Source organism: Schistocerca serialis, chromosome 8, assembly GCF_023864345.2.
Source record: "Schistocerca serialis cubense isolate TAMUIC-IGC-003099 chromosome 8, iqSchSeri2.2, whole genome shotgun sequence".
NCBI lineage: Eukaryota > Metazoa > Arthropoda > Insecta > Orthoptera > Acrididae > Schistocerca > Schistocerca serialis.
This window is the reverse complement of record NC_064645.1, coordinates 503,716,266-503,728,880: the sequence shown is the minus strand read 5'-3', so window position 1 is coordinate 503,728,880 and position 12,615 is coordinate 503,716,266.

Here is a 12,615-nt window from a genome sequence, read left to right as displayed (position 1 = left end):
TGTACCGACCCGGACACTTTTCTTGACCTTCGATAGTGTTCAGCTGCCATCGCGCATCAAAGCGGGCTACGAGGTTATTTCTGTTCGCCCCTATGTCCCAACACCTACGCGCTGCTACCAGTGTCAGCGTTTTAATTACACTCGCCACTCTTGTTCCAGTGCGGCTAAATGTGTCACTTGTGGCAGGGATGTCCATGAGGGTGACTGTCCACCTCCGTCTCCTCGTTGTGTGAACTGTCAGGGTGACCATGCAGCGTCCTCCCGCGACTGTCCCATCTACAAGGAAGAACGCTGTATCCAAGAAATTCGGGCCAAAGAGAAAGTGTCCACCTCGGCTGCTCGCAAGCTATTTGCTAGTAGGAAGCCCACGCTGCTCCCAGCGGGGAAATACAGTACTGTCCTCGCCTCTCCTCGGACTACCAGGGAGGTGGCAACCAAGACATGCGATTTGACCTTCAGCACCACGGTCGTCCGTTCGGCCAGTGCTAAGATCACGCGGTCGACGTCTCCTCTTCCTCCCATCACCCCACAGACACAAGCCCTTTCCTCAGCTTCTGCTAAGACGAAGACCCAGAAGTCATATGCACGGGCCTTCAAGAAGGAACCGTCCCGTGCAGACTTCCTACGTACCTCGACCTCCCAGCCATCGACCAGTACTTCCACCAAACAACCTTCCAAGAAGGCTCATAGGAAGCACAGTTCTCCTTCTCCGCCACGGCGCATTTCTTCTCCTGCGCCACCCAGCGGTTGCTGCCCCAGGCCGTCATCCGTTTCGCCTGGCCTCACCGCTGGTAGCCGAACATCTGGCCGTTCACCGGCGGAGGAAGCTCCCCCTCCCGGCCATCTTACCAAGATGGCCGATGAAACTATAGAACCAATGGACGATGACTGTACGCCTACTGATAGCGGCGGAAGTGCTCGCTCGAAGCCAGGCCCTCAGCGGCCTTCGAGGTGACCCCTTCTTTCATCTTACTTTTCTTCTTACGATGGCACTTATTCACTGGAATATTCGCAGCATTCGCTCCAACCGTGAGGACTTGAAATTGCTGCTCCGCTTGCACCGTCCGCTCGTCGTAGCCCTCCAGGAAACGAAGCTACGCCCATGCGGTCAAATTGTCTTGGCACACTACACCACTGTGCGTTTTGACCTACCCCCTGTGGTAGGTATTCCGGCTCATGGAGGGGTTATGTTGCTGGTCCGGGATGATATTTACTACGATCCCATCACATTGCACACCGGCCTGCAGGCAGTTGCCATCCGAATTACTCGCCCCACTTTTACATTTTACATTTGTACCGTTTACACTCCATCGTCGTCTGCCGTTACCAGGGCAGACTTGATGCAAATTATTGCTCAGCTACCTGCACCATTTTTGTTAATTGGAGACTTCAATGCCCACCATCCCCTTTGGGGCTCTCCTGCATCCTGCCCGAGGGGCTCCCTGTTAGCAGACCTTTTCAACCAGCTCAATCTTGTCTACCTCAATACTGGCGCCCCTACTTTTCTTTCGGACACATCTCACACCTATTCCCATTTAGACCTCTCTATATGTACTACCCAACTTGCACCCTGGTTTGAGTGGTATGCACTTTCTGATACATACTCGAGCGACCACTTCCCGTGTATTATCCATCTCCTGCAGCATACCCCCTCTCCGTGCTCATCTAGTTGGACCATCTCCAAAGCAGACTGGAGGCTCTTCTCTTCCAGGGCGACCTTTCAGGATCAAACCTTCACAAGCTGCGATCGTCAGGTCGCACACCTCACGGAAGTCATTCTCACTGCTGCTGAATATTCCATCCCTCACCCTACTTCTTCTCCACGTCGCGTACCGGTCCCCTGGTGGACCGCAGCTTGTAGAGACGCTTTACGCACCTTTAAACGCCACCCTACAGTGGGGAATTGTATCAATTATAAACGATTACGTGCACAGTGTCGTCGTATTATTAACGAAAGCAAGAAAGCCAGCTGGGCTGCTTTCAAAAGCACCTTCAACAGTTTTACTCCTTCTGTTGTCTGGGGTAGCCTGCGCCGGCTATCTGGCACTAAGGTCCACTCACAAGTTTCTGGCTTGACGGTCGCGAATGACGTCCTTGTGGCCCCTGAGGATGTCTCCAATCCCTTCGGCCGCTTTTTCGCAGAGGTTTCGAGCTCCGCTCATTACCACCCTGCCATCCACCCCCGCAAACAGGCAGAGGAGGCTAGGCCACCTAACTTCCGCTCCTCGAATCGTGAAAGTTATAAAGCCCCATTCACCATGCGGGAACTCGAAAACGCACTTGCCCGGTCACGGTCCTCCGCTCCAGGGCCTGATTCTATTCATATTCAGATGCTGAAGAACCTTTCTCCTGCGGGTAAAGGTTTTCTACTTCGTACTTACAATCGCCTCTGGATTGAGGGACATGTTCCCGCATGCTGGCGCGAGTCAATTGTTGTCCCGATTCCTAAGCCGGGGAAGGACAAGCATTTGCCTTCCAGTTATCGACCAATCTCGCTTACCAGCTGTGTCTGAAAAGTGATGGAGCGAATGGTTAACTCTCGTTTAGTTTGGCTGCTCGAGTCTCGACGCCTACTTACCCATGTACAATGTGGATTTCGTAGGCGCCGCTCTGCTGTTGACCATCTGGTTACCTTGTCGACCTTCATTATGAATAACTTCTTGCGGAAGCGCCCGACCGCGGATGTGTTCTTTGATTTGGAGAAGGCTTACGACACCTGTTGGAGGGCGGGCATTCTCCGCACCATCCATACATGGGGCCTTCGCGGTCGCCTCCCTCTTTTTATTCGTTCCTTTTTAATGGATCAACAGTTCAGGGTACGTGTGGGTTCTGCCCTGTCAGACACCTTTCGCCAGGAGAATGGGGTGCCACAGGGCTCAGTTTTGAGCGTCGCTCTCTTCGCCATAGCGATCAATCCAATAATGGATTGCCTCCCAGCTGATGTATCAGGCTCCCTTTTCGTGGACGATTTTACCATATATTGCAGCGCGCAGCGTACATGTTTCCTGGAGCGCTGTCTTCAGCGTTGTCTTGACCGTCTTTACTCATGGAGTGTCGCCAATGGCTTCCGTTTTTCTGCCGAGAAGACGGTCTGTATTAACTTCTGGCGCTACAAAGAGTTTCTCCCACCGTCCTTACGATTCGGTCCCGTTGGTCTCCCATTCGTGGAGACAACAAAATTTTTAGGTCTTACATTTGACAGGAAACTTAGCTGGTCTCCACATGTGTCATATTTGGCTGCCCGTTGTACCCGTTCTCTAAATGTCCTCCGTGTTCTCAGTGGTATGTCGTGGGGAGCGGATCGAACCGTCCTCCTTCGTCTATATCCGTCGATCGTCCGCTCCAAGCTGGATTATGGGAGCTTCGTATACTCCTCTGCACGGCCATCCATCTTACGCCGCCTCAACTCCATACAACATCGGGGTTTACGACTTGCGATCGGAGGGTTTTATACTAGTCCCGTCGAGAGTCTTCATGCTGACGTTGGTGAATTGCCACTCACCTACCGGCGCGATATACTGCTTTGTCGGTATGCCTGTCGGTTACTGTGAATGCCCGAACACCCGTCTTATCGTTCCTTTTTGACGACTCTCTCGACCGTCAATACGGGTTGTATGTCTCTGCCCTGCTACCCCCTGCAGTTCGCTTTCGTCGCCTCCTTAATTTTTCACTCCCTGCAACCTTTCGAGTGGGCGAGAGCCACACGCCACCTTGGCTCCAGGCTCAGGTTCGCGTTCACCTTGACCTCAGCTCGCTCCCAAAGGAGGTTACCCCCAGTTCGGTCTACCACTCCCGTTTTGTTGAACTTCGTTCGAAGTTCATTAATATGACCTTCATTTATACAGATGGCTCTAAGACCAATGACGGGGTCGGGTGTTCTTTTATTGTCAGGGCAAAAAGTTTCAAATACCGGCTCCATGGCCATTGTTCGGTCTTCACAGCTGAGCTCTTTGCCCTCTACCAGGCTGTTCTTTACATCTGCCGCCACCGACATTCTGCTTATGTCAACTGCTCCGATTCCCTGAGCGCCATCCAGAGCCTCAGTGATCCGTATCCGGTTCACCCTTTCGTGCACCGGATCCAACGCTCTCTTCAGCAGTTGGTGGACGTCGGTTCTCCGGTTAGCTTTATGTGGGTTCCTGGTCATGTCGGTATCCCTGGGAACGAAGCTGCAGATGCCGCGGCCAAGACTGCGGTCCTCCAGCCTCGGACAGCTTCTTGTTGTGTCCCTTCGTCAGATTGTAGCAGGGTCATTTGTCGGCGCATTTTATCGCTGTGGCATGCCGATTGGGCTGCACTTACAGACAACAAGCTTCGGGCCTTGAAACCTCTTCCCGCGGCTTGGACGTCCTCCTCCCGCCCTTCTCGGTGGGAGGAGGTCGTTTTGGCCCGGTTACGAATTGGACACTGCCGGTTCAGCCATCGCCATCTGCTGACGGCTGCGCCGGCGCCGTTCTGCCCATGTGGGCAATTGCTGACGGTCCGCCACATTTTAACGTCCTGTCTGGATTTTAACACACTGCGTCTTGATCTTGGCCTGCCATGTACTCTAGATGCCATTTTAGCGGATGACCCACGAGCAGCTGCTCGCGTTCTTCGTTTTATCAACTTGACAAACCTCTCTAAGGACATTTGATTATGCTGTTTTTTTTAATCCTATGCCTGTCAGTCTGTCTTTTATCGTGTTTTCCCTTTTAGCTGCTGTTTTAAACTTGTGCCTCGCGGTGCATTCCTAACGTAGTCTGGGCGCTAATGGCCATTGAAGTTGTGATAAGGAAGAACAAATCTGTAATGTTCGGATACAGTACTACTAGCGTCCAGCTTGACACAGTCAAGTCCTTTAAATATCTGAGCGTAACGTTGCAAAGCCATATGAGGTGGAACGAGCATGTGAAAACTGTGGTAGGGAAGCCGAATGGTCGTCTTCGGTTTATTGGGAGAATTTTAGGAAAGAGTTGTTCACCTATAAACGAGACCGCATATACGACACTGGTACGACTTATTCTTGAGTACTGCTCGTGTGTTTTGGATCCGTACGAGGTTGGATTGAAGGAAGACGTCGAAGCACTTCAGACGGGTGCTATATTTGTTACCGGTAGGTTCTAACAAAACGTAAATGTAACGGAGATGCTTCGCGAACGCAAACGGGAATACCTAGAGGGAAGGCGGCGCTCTTTTTGGAAAACACTATTGAGAAAATTTAGAGAACCAGCATATGAAGCTGACTGCCTATCGCTTCTGCTCCCGCCAACATACATTGCGGGTAAGGACCACGAAAATAAGATACGAGAAATTACCGCTCGTACAGAGAGCGTACAAACTATCGTTTTTCCCTCGCTCTATTTGCGAGTGAAACTGGGGGAGGGAATGGTAAGTAATGATACAGGGTACTTTCCGCCACACACCTTGCGGTGGCCTGTGGAGCGTCTGTGCAGATGTTGATGTAGATAAAATACTTCATTGTCCTGCGGCAAGCTAAAGAATATCACACCTTTAAAAATGGCGCAGAGAGAATCGAAAAGTCCGCTTGCCTTGGAATCTTGCCAGCTACAGACAACACTGTGAAAGAAAAAATAAATAGTAGAATAAAAAAAGTTACTTCGCATTACTGAACGTACTAAAAGGCAAACTTATTTCAAAAAATTAAAAAATCAGCGTTTATAAAACTCACGCCCGTCAAACACGGACATTAATAAAACCATAAGAAGCAAAATAAAGAATTATCGAAAGGACATGTTTAAGGAAGATATTTGGCGGGATTAATAAACAAAGGAGTACGTGGCAACTATTTATTTAAAACTTAAATAAAGTTTATACGCGTTTCAGAGTATTACTATCCCTCAAAGTAGTCACGAGCATTGTGTATAAGCTGTTGATAGCGATGTGGAAGTTTAAGGATACACTTAGCAGCGCCAGATGATAATTCGAAAGGTCTACTGCCCAACAAATATCTGTATTGGTTCAATTTAGGACTCAAGTTGAAGTCACAAGGGCTTAAGTGTTGGGACTGTGGTGTGTGGTACAACATTTCCCAGACATCGACTGAACAAATCAGTCACAACGTGGACCATAAGCACTCGAGCATTGTCCTGCAAAAATATAAGCGGCTCCCACAAAACGGGTCGCCGCTTCTTTTTCTCAGCTGGTCGTAGTCTGTGTTCCAAAAATGTATACCTTAGAGACAGAAGCGGCGACACTTTCTGCAGGACCAGTCCATAATTTTGCAGGACAATACTCATGTGCATGTGACCCAAGTTGTGACTTATTTGTTAGATCGATGGGGCTGGAAATTGCTGCACCATGCACCGCACTTCCCAGACTTCAGCCCTTGAAACATCAAATGGTTCAAATGGCTCTGACCACTATGGGACTTTACATGTGAGGTCATCAGTACCCTAGAACTTAGAACGACTTAAACCTAACTAATCTATGGACGTCACACACATCCATGCCCGAGGCAGGATTCGAATCTGAGACCGTAGCGGTCTCGCGGTTCCAGAACGAAGCGCCTAGAACCGCTCTGCCACAACGGCCGGCCCCTGAAACTTCAATTTGAGTTATAAATTGAAGGAAATACCTTCAGACCTGTTACAGAGATTCGTTGAGATATAGATAGCTCCATTGGAACTATCAACACCTGGAACTGCTAAGGGAAGTTCTAAATAAATAGTTGCCACTATTAACGTCCCTGCCCTCGTACCTATTATGAGTGGAGAACTAGACATTTTATCCAAAATTAAGTGTAGGAGATGTCATTGCATTGGACACGCACTTTGAGCTCCAGAAGAAAAGGAAATCTATCATTTATGTAAGCGAAAATCTTAAATAAGAAGTCCTCTCGGAAAACTAAGACGACGCTACTACAAGAACATCAAAGAAGATATGAAAATGTGATATGTGGTCAAGTAGAAAATTAGATGGCAAGGTAGAACTACATGGTGAAGCATTGTGAAGAGCTTTCATAGATTGTGAAGCTTGTTATTAATAATCGTCGGCCATATTTAGCATCTTTCGTTGTTAGTTAACACGGACAACAGTTGTGCCGATCGACTACAAGAATCTTTGTCATCCAATATCAAGTTCAGATTTTGTAATTAATAGTGACTAAAATGTATTATATGACGTCTCTTTATGGTTAGTCAGCAATGACGATTAGTGTTGTGGTCGAATCTCTGTCAGGCACAAACAATTTTCTTGGTTAGTATTAGGTCTCAGTCCATATCCAGAACAAAACAGTTCGTTCTGTCATGTGAAGTTCAAACATCTGCACTGTTGGCTGCTCATTAATAACTTTGATTTCTAATGTGATTTTATCTTAGATAACAAGTGTGATAGTTGATTTTCGAACTGTACATAGACCAACGAGCCATCTTGAAGATAGTGAGTTACAAGTGCATACGTTGTTAACAGCAAAAGTTTTGATAGAGCCGTTGACGCTGTTAATCGTGGTTTTTGTTGCTATTTAGTTAGTTATCAGTTGTTGGAAAATCACTCTCATTCCTAGGGACGGTTAATGGGTGATTGGGAAATCTTTTAGCTAACAAGAATATTTCAGGCAATCACGGAATTTTGGAAGTACAGATATTCTTGAAATTCTTTATTCTCAAGAAAATGTAGTAAGAATTACGGAATAATTAATTTGTTATAGCTGCAGGCATTATTTGTGCCAGATACTAACGAGAGTGGTAATAGTTTAGAGATGTCACTTATTGTAATAAATTATTAGTTAACAAGTGTTAAGCACTGTCTTAGGTGTTCCCTGATGTTTGTATTACCGTGGTATCAATTTACATCTGGAGTTAATTGCCATACAGAGGAGTGTTTCCTAGTGGTCATTTGCGGTAACCATTCTGTATAGTTAAGCGACTGTACCGAAACGAGATTAGAGGACCTTCAAGACAGCTACGTTTTGTGGGCTGTATGCAAATCAGAGGAAATTTTTGAGCGTGGTGGTACCTTCTAGTCGATTAGCCAAGAGAAAGAACACGAATAAAATTTGAATGAAATATTGCCGTGGCAAGGTTTTATAATATTGTGTAACCAGCTAGTCGAATCATGACAGATGCGAAATTGCGCAAGTCTAGCGCCTATGTAATGCTAGGTGTTCGCCGAGAAAGATAGAATATATAGTGAATTGCTCAAATACGATACGATGTATTACAGTTGGTACAAATGATTCAAATGGCTCTGAGCACTATGGGACTTAACATCTGAGGTCATCTGTCCCCTAGAACTTACAACTACTTAAACTTAACTAACTCAAGGACATCACACAATCCATTCCCGAGGCAGGATTCGAACCTGCGACCGTAACAGTTGCTCGGTTCCGGACTGAAGTGCCTAGAACCGCTCGGCCATCGCGGGTGGTAGTTGGTATACTATTCATAGTACTCTCGTTTCTCAATTATTTTAGATAGAATAATCATTGGGGTCATTGGGTAACCTAGTTTACGAAGTGTCATATACTTGGAAGGCACATTACGCTACGTCAGAACCACAGGAACTGGGATACCCCGAACGTGTATCAAAAGACGCCGCAGAGTTGGTGAGGGGTTGCGCCACGCTGTTTCGGTGGTGGAGGAGGTGGCTGCATTTCGAGATTTTCCATGCACGGCTTGGCGCAGGAAGTCTGTGTAAGCTGATTACCTGGCGGAGACCGCGGCGGTCTAGGGGCGCAACGCCCTGAGAGCTGCCGGCTTCTTGCCGGCAGACGGCAAGGCGGCTGCTGTTGCTGCCGCGGGAAGCTTTTAGCGGCGGATGTGGAGTGGCGGGGAGACACGCCTGCCCGGCTGCCGGCGGCGGCTCCACTCCCGAGACTTCTCCGGCTCCGCGCAGACGTCCTCGACCTGTGCATGCAGCAGTCTGGCGCTCAACTCGCGACGCTGGGGCGCCCACATAGCAGTACTCGATAGTGCACTACCAAGAAAACAGAGGCTATATGGTGCTTTGGTCCGAATCTTATAGACACTGCGTACTAGCGCTTAGCATAAACTGCGACCTGTCTCAAGGCGGCAGTCACTTACGGCCTACCAACAGTGTTCATTATGGGCGCTATTAATATACTGTATCGTATTTGGTCCGCGTCAGCGACAAGTGGTAAATGCGGAAAGTCTGTGTGTATTCTGACGGCTCTAAATACAAGGATTCTCACAGCTGTGTTCCGTCATCTAGGCCTATGATATTCAGCATCAGTTTAGGCAGCTGACCTCGTAGCCATAGAAAGTATGTCCTTCTCGTATGTCCATCACAGCTACTTCAGACACAGAAGTAGGTATCCTCGGTGCAATAAAGCAGCTTGAAACAATAAAGGCAAGGCGCCCGGTCCAGATTGTATACCAGTCAGGATCCTCTCAGAGTATGCTGACAAAATAGCTCCATATTTAGCAATTACATACAACCACTCGCTCATAGAGCCGGCCGGGGTGGCCGAGTGGTTCTAGGCGCTACAGTCTGGAACCGCGCGACGGCTACGGTCACAGGTTGGAATCCTGCCTCGAGCATGGATGTGTAGCATGGCCTTAGGTTAGTTAGGTTTAAGTAGTTCTAAGTTCCAGGGGACTGATGACCTCAGAAGTCTCATACTGCTCAGATCCATTTGAACCATTTTTTTTGCTCACAGAAAGATCCGTACCTAAAGACTAGAAAATTGCTCAAGTCACACCAACACCCAAAAAGGGAAGTAGGAGTAATCCGCTGAATTACAGGCCTATATCACTAACGTCGACTTGCAGTAGGTTTTTGGAACGTATACTGTATTCGAACATTATGAATTACCTCGAAGAAAACGATTTATTGACTCGTAGTCAGTACGGATTCAGAAAATATCGTTCTTGTGAAACACAACTAGCTCTTTATACTCATGAAGTAATAAGTGCTATCGACATTGGATGTGAAATTGGTTCCAAATTTTTAGATTTTCAGGAGGCATTCGATGCCGTTCCTCACAAGTGTCCTCTAAACAAACTGCGTGCATACTGAATATCGCCTCAGTTGTGCGACTGGATTCGTGATTTCCTGTCAGAAAGGTCACAGTTCGTGGTAGTAGACGGTAAGTCATAGAGTAAAACAGAAGTAATATCCGGTGTTCCCCAAGGAAGTGTTATTGGCTCTCTATTGTTCCTGATCTATATTAACGACATAGGAGACAATCTGAGTAACCGTCTGAGATTGTTTGCAGGTGATGCTGTCATTTACCGTCTTGTAAAGTCATCAGATGATCAGAAAGACTTGCAAAATGATTTAGATAGGATGTCTGTATGGTGCGAAAAGTGGCAATTGACCCTGAATAAAGAAAAGTGTGAAGATATTCACGTGAGTACTAAAAGAAATCAGGTAAATTTCGATTACGCGATAAGTCAGGCAAATCTGAAGGCTGTAAATTCATCTAAATACTTAGGGACTGCAATTACAAATAACCTAAATTGGAATGATCACATAGATAATATTGTGGGTAGAGCGAACCGAAGACTGTGATTCATTGGCAGAACACTCAGAAGATGCAACAGGTCTACTAAAGAGACTGCTTACACCACGCTTGTCCGCCCTATTCCGGAGTATTGCTGTGCGGTGTGGGATCCGCATCGGGTGGGACTGACGGATGACGTCGAAAAAGAACAGAGAAGGGCAGCTCGTATTGTATTATCGCGAAATAGGGGAGATAGTGTCACAGACATGATATCTGCCGGCCGAAGTGGCCGTGCGGTTAAAATCGCTGCAGTCTGGAACCGCAAGACCGCTACGGTCGCAGGTTCGAATCCTGCCTCGGGCATCGATGTTTGTGATGTCCTTAGGTTAGTTAGTTTTAACTAGTTCTAAGTTCTAGGGGACTAATGACCTCAGCAGTTGAGTCCCATAGTGCTCAGAGCCATTTGAACATGATATCTGAATTAGAGTGGCAATCATTAAAACAAAAGCGTTTCTCGTTGTGACGGGATTTTCTCATGAAATTTCAATCACCAGTTTTCTCCTCCGGTTGCGAAAACATTCTGTTGCCACCCAGCTACATACGGAGGAATTATCATCACGATAAAATAAGAGAAATTGGGGCTCGCACAGAAAAACTTAAGTGCTCGTTTTTCCCGCGTGCCGTTCGAGAGTGGAACGGGAGAGAGACAGCTTGAAGGTGGTTCATTGAACCGTCTGCCAGGCACTTTATTGTGAATAGCTGAGTAATCATGTAGATGTAGATCTTGTCATACTCGTCGCCTCGCTCTCCGCGATGAGCGGTGATAGCACTTACGTTAACTGATAAGGTGAAAGGGAGATGTTACCTTACATACCGAATACCTGCTGATGTTATACCGAAACGGTAAGTGCGTCTGATTTGTGTGGATCAAGGACATTGTTGGTGTTGTGGGGAACGAAAAAGCCGACCAACTGGCTATGTACTGGTGATTATTTTTGTTGGGAGGAGTGAAATGCAGTCTGTAGTCCTGTGATACCAGTGAAGGAGTTGCCTGGGTGAGAAGCAGCGGCTCCAGTGCGTGGAAAGATGTCAACAGCGGTGAGAACAGTGTGCTGACCGTAGCCCCTCCATGCTGCGTACGGAAAGCGACAAAAGGTAGAGGATGGCATGCAGACGGTTCTGTGCACTGGCAGCTACAAAGCCGATTGGCAGTAGAGTTTATGTAAGCACGTTTATAAGCCAAAATATCCGTTTTCCTCAGCACAGGAAGGAATGATTTCATAACGACAACAAATTTCGTTTCGATAATGGAAGGAAAACTGCGAACTACTACTTAATTATGTGTTAATAGCAGAGTAACTACTAATTGCCACTAAAAGATGTAGAGAGTAAGATAATTAATAACGGAAAATATCCCTTGTCAGAGAAGGTGATAACTGAAACAAAAGAGCTTCAGTAAACGTGCTTTCACAAATGTGACGTTTGCGAGGTGACTGCAAGTGTGTGCTTATGAGTCGCCACTGATTTCATGCGTTGGACACAACATTTTTCTTGTCTTTGCGCATCAGTGTTCACCTACGGATGTTATGCAGGCACGTCCTCATGCAACTCGGCAATTTAACTCCACCAGGGTAGCTGTGCTGTCTGGGCCACCTTGGTGCGGTTCGCTCGGCTCCCATTGTCGGAAGTTCGAGTCCTCCCTCGTGCATGGCTGTATGTTGTCCTTGACGTATTAGTTTAAGTTACATTAAATAGTGTGTAAGCTTAGGAACCGATGAAATTAGCTGTTTGGTCCCATAAGACCTTACCACAAATTTCCAAACTTTTTTTCCACCGTCACAATACATATTTCCGTTAATGAAATCCTATGTAAGGACTTTGAAGAGCAGTTGAATGGAATGGACAGTGTCTTGAGAGCAGTATAAAAGGTGAACATCAACAAAAGCAAAACGAGGATAATGAAATGTAGTAGAATTAAGTCGGGTGATGCTGAGGGAATTAGATTAGGAAATGAGACACTTAAAGTAGTAAAGGAGTTTTGCTATTTGGGGAGCAAAATAACTGATGATGGTCGAAGTAAATAGGATATAACATGTAGGCTGGCAATGGCAAGGAAAGCGTTTCTGAAGAAGAGAAATTTGTTAAAATCGAGTATAGAATTAAGTGCCAGGAAGTCTTTTCTGAAAGTATTTGTATGGAGTGTAGTATGG